The 19514-nt window shown below is 31.7% G+C and overlaps 1 long non-coding RNA gene across 1 annotated transcript; it reads right to left on the bottom strand.

The window, feature by feature from the left end:
• Window positions 1-6121: 6121 nt before the first annotated feature.
• LOC143248495 (uncharacterized) lies at window positions 6122-19052 on the bottom strand. Its single transcript, XR_013027012.1, has 2 exons — window positions 18943-19052; window positions 6122-9890 (listed from the first exon to the last, which is right to left on the bottom strand). It is a non-coding gene; the product is annotated as an uncharacterized LOC143248495 (long non-coding RNA).
• Window positions 19053-19514: the final 462 nt, after the last annotated feature.

The raw sequence follows: 19514 nt of genomic DNA, 5'->3' as shown, positions 1-19514 counted from the left end.
GGTCCTGAAAAGTTTGGTCTGAGTAACAGATCATATAACTTATGGTCCTGAAAAGTTTGGTCTGAGTAACAGATCATTTTGTCTTGCGTGAGTGTTTTTATTCCCCATAGCATATTCTTCTCATGACACTCAGCATCTACATTAATTCACTCTCCTGTGGAGTGCAGCTATATAAATAACTCATTTTAATAATGCTATAACTCTTTGTTGATTAGTTTTTGTGTAATGTGGTTATTGAAGATACTTTGAGTATCCTTTGTGTTATCTTGTTGATTTTCTTAAAATATATTTTTTGGCATCCAACATGTGGCATGAATTCCCAGTTTACTATTTCTGACAGGGGCAGATCAACTAACTTCTATTCCACCTCTGATGTCTAACATCATCACTCAACAGCCAAAGAGCCAATAGGCACTCTTATTTGAGACTCTCCATGGTCTTGTTAGTAGTGAGATGGAGATGTGAATTCAGTCTGATGGCATTTCTCCATTGGGCTCTGAGGCTACACTTATGAGCAATCTTGGACATTCTGGAATGAACTTAGATTTGTTTTTTCAACACCTTTCTTTATTCTGTCATTTCCTTTTTGTTGGTATAGATTGGACATGTGATGTTGTGGGTCTTTCTCTGTGACTTTTGAGTTTGATAGCAGACATCTAGTTCTTCTTCCATCCACTGAAATTTTGGTTCATGCAAGAAGGTTTACTGCTCAGTTTCCTGAAGGGACAGCTATGTTTTGTTTGCCATGTTCGTCAGACCATGTCTTAGCCTACCACCACCACGCAGTGGTGCATGTTTAGAATCAAAGAATAGTCCCAATGCTGAAAATGTAGAGTTCCAAAACAGTCTATGATCAACCTAAATGGATCACAATTTTCTAGGACTTGTCTCACCCTAACAATAATGCACAGATATTTATCATTCCTCTAACTTTTGTTGCATTCACCAAATTATCGTTAGCATCTACTATGGTTCAGTTGTCAGTTTCTGCACTTTCCCTAGTCTCTTAGCTTGTATGTTGGATAGAGATACGTTGTTACAGGGTGTTCATCTACCAGCTTCTACCTTCCATGAGTTATGTGAGACTCCCTTTTCGACCCTTGATTTCTGTAGTTGTTCCAGAGTCTTGATAATCTAGGGTTGATGTTGCCCATATACATTCATCCTTGTCTTTGGATTTTCAACTTTCTTCAGTTCCTACAGGGAGTTGTAGTTCCACCCCCTATTCGTGTGTCATGAATCCTGTCATCAGCCCCTCTTGCACTGTTAATAAAAATAGATTCTGACTATATCTACAAGATTTCTCCACTTGGTCAAAATGCCATTAGGACAGCAGTGATTATTATATGCCTTTGGGGTCTGTTTTGAGAATTTCTGGATGTGAAAAAGCTTGGATCCGTGGCTCAGCAGGTCATTGCTTTAAGATTAGCCATTCATTTCACATCTTTGCCATTATTATCCACTCAATCTATAGTGTTTCTAAAGATCCTTAGGTTTCAGAACTTCATTCCAGGACTATCAGATTTTTTTGTCAAGGGAGCATGGAGAGAGACATCCAAGTTCTTCCAAGGTTTTATTCCTATCTCTTAGTTATGTCCAAAAGACAGGACTTTGGCATTCAGTTGTCAATAATTTTCATCTACATCGATTCCTACATCCTCTTAAGTTCATAATGGAGTTATTTCTCACTTTTCTTGTCAGGACTGTGGATGATCAAGTGCATGCTTCCATAGTGGAATCATCATACTGCTGTGTTTTGTGTACAGGGGTCAGGTGCTGTGGTTCAGGGCTCTGCTCTTTGGACACACATTGGCACCATATATGTTCCACTAAATTGTACAAGTGCTTTCTTGTCACCTCCATTTTAAGGTCTGTGCTCACCCATTACATGTATGGACTGGTTACTGTTGGTACCATCTTGTCAGTTGGAAGAATGTTAAATCCTGATTCTATCTTCAGAAGCAACTAAGGCAGGCTTTATTATCAAAACCAAGAAATCCATCTTCACTCAAATACAATAAATTGTCCCTCTGGGTGTTTTTTTTCAACTTGTATATCAGTTGGCTTTAGCTGATTCCTATCTGGCTCCACCCTGTGGAACAGACAGTTTAACTTATTCATGCCCCCCCTTCAACTGCATGGATGGTTCTTTTTTGGGGGTAGGCACCATATGTATTCCTCATTCAGTTGTCCATATGGGACTGAAAATCATGAACAAATCATGCTAGTCTCTGTATTTAGCAACATCTTCGTTCTCAAGTGGCATTTTGATTGGAACAATTCTCTGATAGGTGTTCCTCTGCTATATGATGAATCTGGTGGCAGATCAATTGTCTTGACCAAACTGTATTCTCATAACATTGTGGATGCTGCATCTCAAGGTTTTGCATTGGATGTGTTCCATTTGGGATGCTGATAATCGATGTGTTTGTCACTTGTGACTTAACTACCAGCATTTTGATCTCTGATACTTCATTCTTAGGCAGTGGCAATGGATGTTTTCAGTCAGTACTGGATGGGAATGCATCTCTATGCTTTCCAAATAATTTGTATGTTAGCTGTGATTAATTCAACTCCTTGCTGGATTCTGTTGGTAGTACCAGAATGATTAGATCAACTCTGGTTTCTGTTTTCATGGTACCTTTCCACTTCCTCTAAAGCAGCCATGATCCAGAATCATACACCCAACCATCCTAATGCTTAGAGTCATGCAGTCGTTCACAAGGCATCAGCGTTTAATTTGTAAGGTCACTATGCACCTGTCTGTCTTTTTTGTTCTTCAACTGAGATTTAATAGTTGAAATGGCACACATATTGACAATGGTGTATTGCATGGAGGTGGAACCTACTTCATTTAAAAGTGACAATGAAATTGTTTTTTGACCTGGCTCTCTTTGGCAAGTGCTTTGAAACTTCCACAGCTATCTTATGTCAGGCGGCTTTATTGAATACTTTAAGATAATAGAAGAGAGAAAAATTGAGACCCTAGTTCTCTCTGTCCTTCATAAGTCATTAGCCCCACCTGGAATGTTCTTTCTTGAATCAGATTGAGCCCTTAAGCCTCATGTGCCAGCTAACAGCTGTACTCTTAGAAACTGAACTTAGTTTGATTTGTCTGACATAACCAAGGTTTTACTTCCTGTTTTAAACATTTGACTTTTAGTGTGTGTATTATTGGTTACTCTCCTTCGTTAATTATTTTTAAACTTTGTAGATAAGGTTTTATAATACAAATGTACTGAACCAGATGTTCCTAATTAACATTACTTGTGGCTGTTAATTATTTTCTTTTCACAAGGTTATGTGAATCAAACTACCAACAATTACTCTGAAAATTTTGAACTCCTGTTTTAACATAATTCTGAAAGCATTATTGTTCTAAATTACATACTTATGAAAGCTTGTGTCAATTACCACACCTAGTCATTTTGGTAGAGAAAATGACAGTTGATTTTCTTTTTTTCTTGTGTGATGATAACTATACAAGAAGGATATGTTGTTGTTTTTTAATTTTGCACAAAGCTACTCAAGGACTATCTGTCCCTAATTTAGCAGTGTGAAACTAGAGGGAAGGCAACTAGTCATCACCCACTGCCATCTCTTGGGCTATTCTTTTTTACCAATGAATAGCAGGATTGACCTTTACATTATAACAACCCCACGGCTGAAAGGTGAGCATATTTGGTGTGAGGGGATTGAACCCATGACCTTGGATTCAAGTGCCTTAACCATCTGGCCATAAAGAAATTTCATTCAGAGATTGTCATAAATTAGTGTTAAGTATGATTTTAATATCTTGAGAAGGAAGTTAAAGTTAAAATATATTCCACCAGTGACGTATCTTGTATAAACACGTAACTGTATGTATGCATGGCCTTGTAAGACATGGCAGTTTGGTTCTCCAGTCATATTCACTTTAAGATTTAGCATCTATTGCTAGTTTTGGTCTTCAGTACTAATAATTCAGGTTATTCTGAACTGATTTTCCTGATATTCCACAGTCAATATTTTAAACTTAGATAAAAGTAAATAATAGCTTCGAGAAACAGTTTTTAATAGTGGAGCGGAGTAAGATTTGTTTTGTATGTTACACCTTCTGGTTAACAAATCTAAAGATAGCTGAGGGTTATTACAATTAACCTTCTTGTAGACACACTACAAGTGTTTATCCTATTAGTAATAATTGTTTTTGTCCAATGTCAAGTTTCTGACACGTGCATAAGGTAGTAATTTATGAGAAACATAATGGATACTGTAAAGTATGTAAACACTAACCATCATTGATTACAAAATAGTATCTGAAATAAGACATTAAATAATAAATATAACCCTTTTAATTATAGATGAATCATTAGCCACTGTTGTAGTCTTATGAAGATGTAATTTGTTCAAGGTGCTTTTTAACAAATACTAGTAAAATACAGAATTTGTTTCTCAGAGAGATTTGGAATAAATTTACATTGGGTAACTGTGGTAGGTCTAAATCCTACAAGGATGCAGTTATATATTTAGTTTATATGCATGTGTGAGGTCATATTATTAGTTATGTTTCACATATTTAACAATTTACGTATATCAAAAACCTGAACAAGACAGAGTTAAATAAAAGCAGAAAAAGAGACAACATTTTGTATTTGTGAGTAAAAATTTTGTGTGTGTAGGTATTATTATAGTTTCAAAATATTAAAACCAAAAGACAGCCATTTTGTTTGTTTACTTTTTGTTTAACAAACAATTTTGTCTATTATTCAGAAATAAAACTCGGCTCTATGCCAAGCTGGTTACCATCTTGTCTGAAAAAAACAGATGTATCTGTCCCATTAGGTGATACACTATTGGTACAACTCAGGCATTTATCTCCAAAGTTATTCTTCTAGACAGAGCATCATGAAACTTTCTTGTTCATCAGATAACTCCAATATCATTACTGCTGTGTTATGTTCTTTTCAACGCTTGTTGAACAGAATAAACTTTAGAGTATTGGGATAGGTTGCCTGGCAAGATGCTTGTTGTGGAATAATGCAAAATCTCTGTATAAATGAGATTGGACACGCATTAAAATACAGAATGAACGTTTAATAAAACACAGTTTGTATATAGTATTCTTGATTTTACCGGTGAATATTATCATTTATATGGATTCTATATGTCTCCTCTCGGATGGCTTATCTTAGGAAGAAACACAGCACCTAGAAATATCCACACCTGGTAACTCTCTTTCACACACGGGTGAGGTCATAACTTTGAACCTAGCCTGCCTACAACTGAAGAACACTTCTGATAAGATCCCAATTTGCAACATTACAAGAATGTTTCCCATATTCAGAACAAAGGTAAAACAGCAGCTAGGATGAGAAACTTGCTTTCTGAATCACTTATTACATCAAACTTGCACACATACAGATTAAATGAGGAATTTAAAATCAGTACTGTAATACACAACAAATATATTACATATTTCTGAACTTCAGGTTGACAATAAGTGTTAACTGTCCAGCTAAAACATGTATATCTTCCACCAAGTGTTCCACTGCATCAAACAGCACCTAGAGACATGGGGTGGTTATATATTGGTAGTTTTTTTTTGCATTACAGGTTAAACTTGAAGAAAAGTTTCAGCACACACAGGAATGGACATCATTACTGGCTAACTGAAGAACAAGGTTCTTAAGTGGTTAAAAGTTTGATGTGCAACAGTAAAACTCTAGGTTTGAAAAGAAAGATAAATTGTCCAATTGGTCAGGTCAGCCAAATATGTAAACTTAAAATATATAATCACTAAAGAAACTACTTTTAGAGGTAATCAGTGGATGACCACAGTCATCTGAAAGGGGTTCAAGGTAATAATTTCCTGCAGAACATGCAACTAATAGCAAACATGGTTAACCATCAACCACCCACTACCATCTGGCTCTCAATGTTCCACAGGAGCCACTGCAGAAATGGTGAAGGATAATCCATGTAAGCAGGCAAGCTTTCTTTAACACTGCCCTTCCTTGACTCCTTGCTATATGACCAGAATGCTGAGTTAGTGCTATGAAGCATTCTTCTCACTACAGTATTACATTTTTACTAAATCACAGTAGTAGACCAGCATAATATTATTTAAACAAATACATCATATATTTTAATCACCTTTATTAATATTTTTATGATTTACAATTTCAAAATGATACTTTCAGATTTAGCCTTGCACAACTTCAGCAATCAATATTTACATCATCAATCAGGTATGATACAGAGGTCAGTCCACAAACCAAAATCAACAGAACAACAATCTAACAAAAACAGCTAGTTTAATTACTGGAGAGGCATTATGGATACATATGGTAAGCAGGCTTCATCATCATAAAGGGGGGACAAGACATAGCAAGTGGTGTACTATAACAAGTTAGCAGTTGAGCAGTTTTGTAAGTTAGGCAGTAGTTTAAACTTTGAAGTGGGAACAGTATTTATGAAAAAGACAATTTCAGATGCTAAACAAATGCATGTGGTTACAAAATACAGAGTTCAACACTAATGCCAAAAGCTTAATGAAATGCTGAATGTGCAAAACACTGTTACTAAATTAAAAACTTTTCAAACAAATATTCTACACTGAAGATAAGTAAACATACCAGGTTCATGCAGAGAGCAGCTATGTCAGAACACTGAAAACATACGTTGAAGAAATTACACTCTCAGTGGTTTTAACAGATGACCAAAGCAGTACAAAGAAATTTCCACAGTAATATTTCTTTACAGAGAGAGATTATATTTATCATATTTCAATACATGTTCTAAAAATATCAGTGTCACAAAACAAGGCATACAAAATATTATTGGACAAAAATTTGATGAAAGCTACAAGTTTGAATTCTGAAAAACTATTTGTTACCATTTTGATCAAGCTATGTTAATTCATAATAGGTCCTATTTAGTTTAAGAAACGTGTTATTAATGATTGCAAATATAATACATTTTGAAAAAGTTTCTGTGATGTGTAACAACAAACAGAAATCCTTTTGTCTTAATAAAGTTTTGGTTTCTCACCAGAACTTTACAACAGTTTGGTAATATAAAGGAGTTTTGTTTAGGTGATCAAAGTATAATGAATATTGTTTAACTGAAACAAAGATAACATTATACGCAGTCTATTCATTCTGTAAGAACTTCAAACACAAACTAGCACACTTGATAAAAAATATTTGTGAAGTTTTCAGTTCTTGTTAAAACCATTACAGTATAGATTCTATTCAATACTAGTCACACTGAGCACAGCTTCTCATATGATATTAAAAGTTATGAGCACTGGTAGTAATTAACATTTCACATTAGCTATTGGTATGTACAACATACTAGTGTACATGTTGTTGGTTTTTACAATTTCTCTAGTGAATATATTACTTTAGCAACTCAATAATAGATTATAATTTTATCCACTTACAGATTTCTTACTGTTCATTACATATCTATATTAAAATCAATTAACATTCATCCAGTGTCTTCTTCAGTGTGAATGTTTTGTTTCTTCAGAGTTGTATATTACAAATGTACAGGTTTTTCAACTTTTCTAAAAGGTTTAATGAAAAATTACTTTTCCTTCAAATGAACATGAAGCTGTGATTGACACGAACAGTCCTGGCAAACCACTGTCCTTCACAACTGATGTGTAATGCTAATCACAATAAATAAACATTCAGCCCCAAAACACAGATGGTAAAAGTAATTTTCATGTATTACTTCACTGTAATAACCTTCCTAGTTATGTTGCTTATAATCATGGCTTAGGAGATATGTTTTATTACTACGTAACTGAATCCTACAAGCTATGCTGTTTTTTAACAACAGTTACAACAATTTATCCAATAATGTACACATATATTATTTATACACATGTTAGTGGTTACAGAATTTACCTGATAATGTATATATTCTTTAACCACATGTTGTTAGAGCTACAGAAAGCATTTCTAGATTCACTCCAGTGTAATGTTAGTACTTTATAACATATCATATTTACACAGTACTTTTACAGTGATGTAACTGCTACATGTATGTGGAAATTTTAATATTTGTCAAGGTGCTATCTTAGAGGTTAATTTAAAAACCAAAAAACTCCTTTTTGTAATAAGTTCTCACCTGTACAAATAAGGTCAGCTAACACAAATACTTAACTTTATGGTGAATAATATTCTAAAAATAAGAATTAATAAAATTATGATTAATATAACAACTAGTATGCTACAAAAATGTTAAAATATCTTTAGCAGCCCAAAAAATACTTTAGTATACAAGGACACTCCGACATTTCTTGTACACCCTACCGTAATGATTGTCGGGGATAGAGGTGCACCGTGTTAGCTTGACACAGACATATAAAACCCATCTAATGGCAAGTATAAACTGTTCTAACAAACCCACAGCTTATAACTAAGATCTTGACTATTTGAAACTATATCTTTTCTGTTTAACAGCCGAGATGTGTGTCTGAAGTTTAGGAAACTAGTTATAATAAACAGATATTATCAATACAATGTAGCATACAGGTTACTTGGTTAGTATTGTTCAGACTGTTATGTAAAAATATCTGTTATTTTCACTATTATTACTACCTATCAAGTAAAAACTAAAAATTCACAAATTAAATATTAAAAGCTACAAATATTCAAGAAAGTCAACATAATTTATGGAATAAAGAAATACAAACTCCATGGTATTTTCTATCATATCTGAAAATACTGTACTTTTGATATTATCAGTTCATTTGGAAACCAAAACTGGATATACATTGTAATTTTGACGTCTGAGAAGACTCTGTTAACAGTTTCTGGATGTTAAAAATGCACATGTGCATCTTACCACATGAAATGTCAAAATGCAAGATTTTTAAAAAGCTGTAGTTATTCCAAATATGTATCATTCTCACGAATAAACAAATTAGAGCTTCACAACTCAGGACTAAATATAAGAATATTTTGTCTCCATTTATTTCTATCATCATGATTAAATGGTTTAATAAATGTTTAACAATCAGTGGCTCTACTTAGAACACTCAGCAACTGTGAAGAAAATTGAAATTCTATTACGGAATTACAAGACCATTATATACACAACGTTCTTGAGGTGTGGAAAATAACTTACTATGAATTATTAACAGCTCACGTAGTAATTGTTAATATTCAAAAAAACAGTTCTGAATAACACACAAAGTAGTTGTAAGAAACATTCAGAGTTTGTATTTTATATAGAGGAAGCAAATATTATGGACCATCGACACTTTAAACAGTTTTGTAACTAACTATAAACCTAACATATTATAGAATGTTATAACTACTTGTATAAATCAGTTGATAAGACCAAATAACCAATTTTCTTACTCATCATTCGTTGAAAGTATGTGCTATGACTGACAGATGTCCTGCAATTCTTTGAAGTAAATACTCAATTTTGCCTTATTATATAAAGGAAATTATATGAAACCATGGTTATGAAGCTCAAATTACATGTATTCTTTACAATAATAATCACAGATAACACAAACCATCTGATACTATCTGAACCAAGACAAAAATAATGAAACAACATACTGTTTGGAAATTCTTCAGTTTTCTACAGAAAGCAATCTAAACATTGCAAGGACTTTGGACTGAACGTCTTAACCAACCAGCCAGCCAGCTGTTCCTGACAGTTTGGCCTGAAGTGTCTGATGAGTTACATTTTCCACATTTTTTAGGAATCCCTCCCAACCACTGGAGGTTTATTCTCTATAATCCCATACCCACACTTGAGTCTAGAAAATCACTAGGTCCATTACAATCTGGGTTTAAAGTGGTACCTTACTTATTTTCTGACTGGGGCTGTTGTATTGGTTTTCTGGTTTTCTCACCTTTCCTCCACAAGACTATTTCCTGAAATAAAAGAGAATATATCATTACCTCTGTACAGCATGGCTCAAATAGTTATAGAAGCACCAGCTTCACTAAATTATCCACCTAAAAACCAAAAGTAAAAAGAAAAACTCATTCTTACAAGCTATTATCATTTAAAGTAAGTTTAGATTTAAAATACATATCTGTTATGTGAAGCATCATCACCTTACAGACCAAGCATGCACAGACTGTATGTTATTTTAGTTCTTTAGAGACCAAACATGTATAGACTATGTTATTTTATAGTCCATTACAGACCAAACGTACACAAAGAGGACATTATTTTTGCAACAACAAATATACCTTTCTTACCTACTTTTATGACTGTGTAAAAACATATTCAGTTTTTTTTATCATAAAGCTTAAAAAGAAATATAACAAGTAAACATTCTGTTTACAACTTTTACCTCAATTCTATTTGATTGTTAAATGTTTATTAAACATTACTAAAATAAATTTAACCAAATTCCAAGGATGTCAGATATGTAACTCTTGGCTTTTCGGAACCAAAACAATTTCTTAACTAGTTTATGAGCCATTTTGGTTACTCATTCCAAATATTTTGCTGTTCTTGGGAAACAGATAACTGATTGTTTCATAACCAAACACCATGATCTGGATAATTCTGTATATTTTAATGTAATTTATGAATGTTGTTTGGTCCTAGTGTATTTATGTCTATCAACAATTAGTTTTTACAACTGTAAATCTTGGTAGTTATATGTAGGGGCTATTTTGTACGGCCAAGGAAGATTTTTATTAATTATTTTATTGTTCTAAATTGATTAAATATGTGGAGTTGTGTCAAAACATGAGCTCCATAGATCCACATAGCATGAGATGAACATTCTTCAGAAATTGTAACAAAATAGATTTAACTACATGAGAGAAAAAAATTATCCAGAAATGAACTGAATCAGTTTCATAAAATGTAGGTCAGAAGTAACACTAAGAAATCAACTGAATCAGTTTCATAGAATGTAGGTTAGAAGTAACACTTAGAAATCAACTGAATCAGTTTCATAGAATGTAGGTTAGAAGTAACACTTAGAAATCAACTGAATCGGTTTCATAAAATGTAGGTTAGAAGTAACACTTAGAAATGAACTGAATCAGTTTTATAGAATGTAGGTTAGAAGTAACACTTAAAAATCAACTGAATCAGTTTCATAGAATGTAGGTTAGAAGTAACACTTTGAAATCAACTGAATCAGTTTTATAGAATGTAGGTTAGAAGTAACACTTAGAAATGAACTGAATCAGTTTCATGAAATGTAGGTTAGAAGTAACACTTTGAAATCAACTGAATCAGTTTCATAAAATCTAGGTTAGAAGTAACACTTACAAATGAACTGAATCAGTTTCATAAAATGTAGGTTAGAAGTAACATTTAGAAATCAACTGAATCAGTTTTATAGAATGTAGGTTAGAAGTAACACTTAGAAATGAACTGAATCAGTTTCACAGAATGTAGGTTAGAAGTAACACTCAGAAATCAATTGAATCAGTTTCATAGAATGTAGGTTAGAAGTAACACTTAGAAATCAACTGAATCGGTTTCATAAAATCTAGGTTAGAAGTAACACTTACAAATGAACTGAATCAGTTTCATAAAATGTAGGTTAGAAGTAACATTTAGAAATCAACTGAATCGGTTTCATAAAATGTAGGTTAGAAGTAACACATAGAAATGAACTGAATCGGTTTCATAAAATGTAGGTTAGAAGTAACACTTAGAAATGAACTGAATCGGTTTCATAAAATGTAGGTTAGAAGTAACACTTAGAAATCAACTGAATCAGTTTCATAAAATGTAGGTTAGAAGTAACACTTTGAAATCAACTGAATCAGTTTCATAAAATGTAGGTTAGAAGTAACACTTTGAAATCAACTGAATCAGTTTCATAGAATGTAGGTTAGAAGTAACACTTAGAAATCAACTGAATCAGTTTCATAGAATGTAGGTTAGAAGTAACACTTTGAAATCAACTGAATCAGTTTCATAAAATGTAGGTTAGAAGTAACACTTTGAAATCAACTGAATCAGTTTCATAAAATGTAGGTTAGAAGTAACACTTTGAAATCAACTGAATCAGTTTTATAGAATGTAGGTTAGAAGTAACAATTAAAAATCAACTGAATCAGTTTCATAGAATGTAGGTTAGAAGTAACACTTAAAAATCAACTGAATCAGTTTCATAAAATGTAGGTTAGAAGTAACACTTAGAAATCAACTGAATCAGTTTCATAAAATGTAGGTTAGAAGTAACACTTAGAAATCAACTGAATCAGTTTCATAAAATGTAGGTTAAAAGAAACACTTTGAAATCAATTGAATCAGTTTCATAGAATGTAGGTTAGAAGTAACACTTTGAAATCAATTGAATCAGTTTCATAGAATGTAGGTTAGAAGTAACACTTAGAAATCAACTGAATCAGTTTCATAAAATGTAGGTTAGAGTAACACTTTGAAATCAATTGAATCAGTTTCATAGAATGTAGGTTAGAAGTAACACTTAGAAATCAACTGAATCAGTTTTATAGAATGTAGGTTAGAAGTAACACTTAAAAATCAACTGAATCAGTTTCATAGAATGTAGGTTAGAAGTAACACTTAGAAATCAACTGAATCAGTTTCATAGAATGTAGGTTAGAAGTAACACTTAGAAATCAACTGAATCAGTTTCATAAAATGTAGGTTAGAAGTAACACTTTGAAATCAATTGAATCAGTTTCATAAAATGTAGGTTAGAAGTAACACTTTGAAATCAATTGAATCAGTTTCATAGAATGTAGGTTAGAAGTAACACTTAGAAATCAACTGAATCAGTTTTATAGAATGTAGGTTAGAAGTAACACTTAAAAATCAACTGAATCAGTTTCATAGAATGTAGGTTAGAAGTAACACTTAGAAATCAACTGAATCAGTTTCATAGAATGTAGGTTAGAAGTAACACTTAGAAATCAACTGAATCAGTTTCATAAAATGTAGGTTAGAAGTAACACTTTGAAATCAATTGAATCAGTTTCATAAAATGTAGGTTAAAGTAACACTTTGAAATCAATTGAATCAGTTTCATAAAATGTAGGTTAGAAGTAACACTTTGAAATCAATTGAATCAGTTTCATAGAATGTAGGTTAGAAGTAACACTTAGAAATCAACTGAATCAGTTTTATAGAATGTAGGTTAGAAGTAACACTTTGAAATCAATTGAATCAGTTTCATAGAATGTAGGTTAGAAGTAACACTTAGAAATCAACTGAATCAGTTTCATAGAATGTAGGTTAGAAGTAACACTTAGAAATCAACTGAATCAGTTTCATAGAATGTAGGTTAGAAGTAACACTTAGAAATCAACTGAATCAGTTTCATAAAATGTAGGTTAGAAGTAACACTTAGAAATCAACTGAATCAGTTTCATAGAATGTAGGTTAGAAGTAACACTTAGAAATCAATTGAATCAGTTTCATAAAATGTAGGTTAGAAGTAACACTTAGAAATCAACTGAATCAGTTTTATAGAATGTAGGTTAGAAGTAACACTTAGAAATCAACTGAATCAGTTTTATAGAATGTAGGTTAAAGTAACACTTTGAAATCAATTGAATCAGTTTCATAAAATGTAGGTTAGAAGTAACACTTTGAAATCAATTGAATCAGTTTTATAGAATGTAGGTTAGAAGTAACACTTTGAAATCAATTGAATCAGTTTTATAGAATGTAGGTTAAGTAACACTAGAAATCAACTGAATCAGTTTTATAGAATGTAGGTTAGAAGTAACACTTTGAAATCAACTGAATCAGTTTTATAGAATGTAGGTTAGAAGTAACACTTTGAAATCAATTGAATCAGTTTCATAAAATGTAGGTTAGAAGTAACACTTAGAAATCAACTGAATCAGTTTCATAAAATGTAGGTTAAAGTAACACTTTGAAATCAATTGAATCAGTTTCATAAAATGTAGGTTAGAAGTAACACTTAGAAATCAACTGAATCGGTTTCATAGAATGTAGGTTAAGTAACACTTTGAAATCAACTGAATCAGTTTTATAAAATGTAGGTTAGAAGTAACACTTTGAAATCAATTGAATCAGTTTCATAAAATGTAGGTTAGAAGTAACACTTTAGAAATCAACTGAATCAGTTTCATAAAATGTAGGTTAGAAGTAACACTTTGAAATCAATTGAATCAGTTTTATAGAATGTAGGTTAGAAGTAACACTTAGAAATCAACTGAATCAGTTTTATAGAATGTAGGTTAGAAGTAACACTTTGAAATCAACTGAATCAGTTTTATAGAATGTAGGTTAGAAGTAACACTTAAAATCAACTGAATCAGTTTCATAGAATGTAGGTTAGAAGTAACACTTTGAAATCAATTGAACAGTTTCATAAAATGTAGGTCAGAAGAAACTTTATTTGTCCAAGAAATAGTATTCTCAAAAATTATTTGATAGCATTAGTTATATTTTCATAGAAAATGTATAAATTTCTATGTATAAGTTAATTAGCTTTTGGCAACTGTAGTGACATTTAAACACTATCTCAAATCATCGTCATCCTGCAGAAAAGAAATAGACTGATTCATAATTCACAAAATATTGCTAAAGCATTGTGAAATTTAGATATGATACTCTGCAATGCACTGTTTGTCTACACATGCTCATTAGTGGAAGGATGAATGTCAAAGTTTATACTTGCAGAGGACACTGAGCTGATTTTGATGTAAAGCAAAACAGAAGTAACACTGTTCAAACACCTACTACTTTTGCTAGCAATCACTCTTAGAAATGAACAGTTAACTCTTTGACTCTGGGACTGTGTGTGCTGAACCAACTACATAACCACCAAAGTAGCTATACTATAACTTTAACTCTATGTAGGATTGGTCAGTTTGACCTACTTTGTAACCAATTAGAAAATAAATCTAAACTACTCTTTTTTCTTTCAGGAATGTTTGCAATTTGTAACAAGAAACCAGATATGTTTATTCTAAATAGCTTAAATCTCATAAAAGTATACATCTATTTAAACTTACTAACTTTTGTTTTATTGATCTTTGAACTCTAACTAATAATCCTATCACACAAGTTGTAAATCATGTGGCTTATGTGCAGTTCATATTACTGTACTGTATACCATAAAACTGGCCTTTTTAAAGTACAAATGTCTTACTTTTCTTAGTCTTAGTACTACTACATCAGTATTGTGTAAAATCTAGTCACATCACATATAATACATATGTATATATTATTATTATTACTATTTACAAATCAATTCTTAAATTTGTTATTTTTCTTAAAACATAAAATAAATAAAACTAAATAGAAAACAATGACCTCTACTATTTATGATGATATGAACTTCTCTACTTCTCCATTGTACTTGCAAAGCCTGATGGAATTTTGCACATTGAGGATGTAAAAATATAATTTTTGCAGGTTTTATATACTGTATTTTGTGGCTTATAAGATGCACCCAAATTTTGGAAGGTAATATCCAGAAAAAAGTTTGAGATAGTGGGTATAAATTCATGTAGGCCCTTGATCCACTGACTCCATTTTTCACTCATAAAAGCTTTGAAGGGCTTATTAATCAATACATCTAGTGGTTGCAGTTGGGATGTCAAACCTCCTGAAATGAGAACTTTTTTTTTCACCTCAGTTTTATGAACCTTAAACAGAGCTGGTTTTCTATCCCAAACTTTTACAAGTCAAAGATTGACCCAATTTCATCCATCCTGCTGGAAGTTTGTGCTTTGGCAGTTTTTTGTTTAGAAATCAGAAGTAGTGAGTGTTTTTCCTATCAGAACAGCATGACAGAACTACTGTATAGAGACCTTTGCACTCTAAGACATCTTACCAGTTATGGTTTTGTACCATGTCCATGGTCTTATTTCAAGGGACCTTACCAATATTTCCAATTTGACTTAGCTCATAATTTGATTCCTGGTATTAATGACAAACTTATGACATGCTGAGATCTTACTTTCATATATGTTGTTTCAAGAACACCAGCTAGCAGTTGCTAAAAATCTTTCATTAGTTTTTGTCAACACAGAATTACAAAACTTCCTTTCATTCATTACCCAATCTTCTAGTTCTGGTTACTTTCTCATGAAGATTATGTTTGGTTTTCTGAGTGATCTTCAATTTCACCTCTTATTTATGCCAGACTCTTACTGTTTTCTCAACATGTGGTGGCCCAAAACTCTCTTTGCAGCTCTGTTACAACATATTCTGGTGAAATCAACTAGGTGTAATTTATAAAGAATAGTGTAATTATGTCTCTTACTAACATTTATTGTGTTAGAAGCGTTATCACCAATCAAATTCAAAAGCTGACTTCAGTATAATAGAAATAGTCTTATACCATTGCTTACCAATTAACAGAGAAAATTAAAACAAATCGATCTCAGTATCAAGCCAATCAAAATAGGTTTAGGCTAGATGTAGCAAAAACACTGACTTTCAATGTACAGGATACACAGTAATTTTAGTATTTGTTTTTTTTAAAGTGTATCTTATAAGCTGCAAAATACAGTACTTTTTTCAAATAAAAAATTAAAAGTTACTACACTGATACTTCAAAATTATATTGAGATTCTTAAATAAGCTGTATTTGGATCTAAAAGTCTTATTTCTCTTCTCCTTTAGCTCTGTAAATACTTTAGGAAAACTAACAAAGGAGAGCATTTAATTGTTCATAAACACGCACTTAAGAGAATTAGGCACAGGTAAACAAGTTTATAGACATGCATTTAAAAAAGAATTAGGCACAGAGCAAACAAGTTTATAGACATGTACTTAAAAGAATTAGGCACAGGTAAACAAGTTTATAGACATGTACTTAAAAGAATTAGGCACAGGTAAAACAAGTTTATAGACATGTACTTAAAAGAATTAGGCACAGGTAAACAAGTTTATAGACATGTATTTAAAAGAATTAGGCATAGGTAAAACAAGTTTATAGACATGTATTTAAAAGAATTAGGCACAGGTAAACAAGTTTATAGACATGTACTTAAAAAGAATTAGGCACAGATAAACAAGTTTTTAAAAGGTGGACACAGCCTTTGTGATAGGTTCTACAAATATAATGATATATTAACAAATAGAAAATATATGACATTTTATACTCCAGCTAGTCTATATTAGAACTTTCAGTTTCAAATCTGTTAAAATCTCTAGACTCTACATTTTATAATGTCTACATACATTAGAACTTTAAGTTTCAAATCTGTTAAAATCTCTAGACTCTACATTTTATAATGTTTACATATATTAGAACTTTGAGTTTCAAATCTGTTAAAATCTCTAGACTCTATATTTCATAATGTTTACATATATTAGAACTTTGAGTTTCAAATCTGTTAAAATCTCTAGACTCTACATTTTATAATGTTTACATATATTAGAACTTTGAGTTTCAAATCTGTTAAAATCTCTAGACTCTAGATTTCATAATGTCTACATATATTAGAACTTTGAGTTTCAAATCTGTTAAAATCTCTAGACTTTACATTTCATAATGTCTACAACAAAATCTGGACAAAAGCAAAAGATGATGTGCTACATGAAACACACAAAATCAGTGTTTAGCCATAACTTACAACATTAAAATTTAAATTGCAAATCACAATTTAATTACAAATTTATAGACATATATTCAGAGAACAGTAGTCCAATAAAATGTTGACCCCTACTTGTATGGGAAGGGTTAAAAAATCAAGAATGATTAATCAAACATTTCCTTCAGGGTGAAATTGTAGCAGTTAAAGAAACCTCTGGCGACAAAGAGACTGATCATTAACATATGTTCTCCCTTTGGAAATCATTCTCAACTAAATCTTCAGATTATATATAGATTGATTTGTAATTTTTACAACACTGAAACATTGTTTCAATGCTGCAAAATTACAAAATCTATATTTATGTCTGTGAAGGTCTCCCCACTAACAACCATTTTTTTATACATTTTCTTAACTGTATTTAAACATAACATTTCTGTAGTAAGTTTAAGTAATTTATAAATACAATTATTGAAAACAGATTGTAAACTAAGAACTTTCAGTTCAGAAATACTAAAAGTGAATATGTGGCACATGAGAAAACACAAGTATCTCATGTTATAGATCAAATTCTCATACGAGTTACCTGCACACACACTTTCACTTATTAATGTATAATGAAATGCAATCTATTTTTGGCTATCTAAAGATTTTTCAAAGTACTTGTGTTAAGTCTCCTCACATGGTTTTTTTCTTTTCCTTAAATTTAAGAAGTAAAACAACAAAAAAATCATTTCAACTTGAACAGCTGTTTTTTAAAATGTGATCAGTATAAATATTCAGAGCAAATTTGAAAGCTGCTACAAACTTTACAGAATGCCCTCTGATATGAGATTATGTACTGGATATCATTTTACACTGCATTGCTAATTTCAATGTCAAAGAGAGTAAATACTAGATAATACAGTACACAAGGACACAGTTGGTATGCATTTCAGAGGATTTAGAGGTTGTGCAAATGAATTATGAAAGCTGTACAGTAGAACTATTTTCATTCTTTAAATGAATGTAACTTGTATTCTTACTTTTAACAATCTCATCCACATGAATTGTTTCAATTCACAGACATATCTTGAGTACAAATGTTGTTCTAATATATTTTGATTTGTTTTGTGTACATTTTACTAAATGTATTCCACACTAGTGAACAAATGTAGTGAACTCAGCATTATATTCACAGTTCCTTCTCCAGTGTGGGATGGGTCCACCACTATTGGTCCATCCTTTAAAATGTATGGAAACAAACATGCAATAAAAAAATTTAAAAGCAGGGTAATTGTAATTAATGAAATAGTGACTGTCATATAAATCTGACGTATAATTATGACATTCAGAAGAGACACAATTAAAAAAGTTAGGATTCAGAAATTACAATCACCTGGCTATTGGAATACCTATATTACAAAACCCTTGGGTTTCTTAAAATATGTATCTTCAAGTGTTTTATAAAACAACAAACCTGTTGTTTGAAATATCTCCTTTCCTCTTCATCCACCAGGACAAGATTAAGATAATATCAGACAGAGAACTTCTTGTTAATATCCTTCATGGTAGGAGTTAAGTCATATCAGCCAAAAGCCAAGTGTATTGGAATAGACTCACCTGAAGAAACAAAGCAACAAATGGGTACCTACTTTGTTCTGGTTAATAATTCATAACAGGAGTTTAGTATAACATATCAAATCCTCTACATGAACAGTATGAAATATTAATGATAATTTGGACTTCTCTATAATTCCAAAATACTTCATGTTACATTTCTCTAGCTTGCATTATAACTATTTACAAAATGCTGTCCAGTTGTGAATTTTTCATACAAGTAGTTTTATATATTCACACAAGGACTAGCTGGACTATCTCTTTATAATATGAATTATATTGGTTAAACTACATTCTGGTGCCCTTGTTTGTTCACAATATGAATTATGTTGGTTAAACTACATTCTAATGGTCTTGTATGCTCATAATGTGTGAAATGTCGAACTGATGTATTATATACAAGTTCACAGCAGATATAAGTTTAAATATTTG

Source organism: Tachypleus tridentatus, chromosome 4, assembly GCF_004210375.1.
Source record: "Tachypleus tridentatus isolate NWPU-2018 chromosome 4, ASM421037v1, whole genome shotgun sequence".
Taxonomy (NCBI): domain Eukaryota; kingdom Metazoa; phylum Arthropoda; class Merostomata; order Xiphosura; family Limulidae; genus Tachypleus; species Tachypleus tridentatus.
Note: the sequence above shows the minus strand (reverse complement) of the source record. Positions and strands in the feature narration are given on the sequence as shown.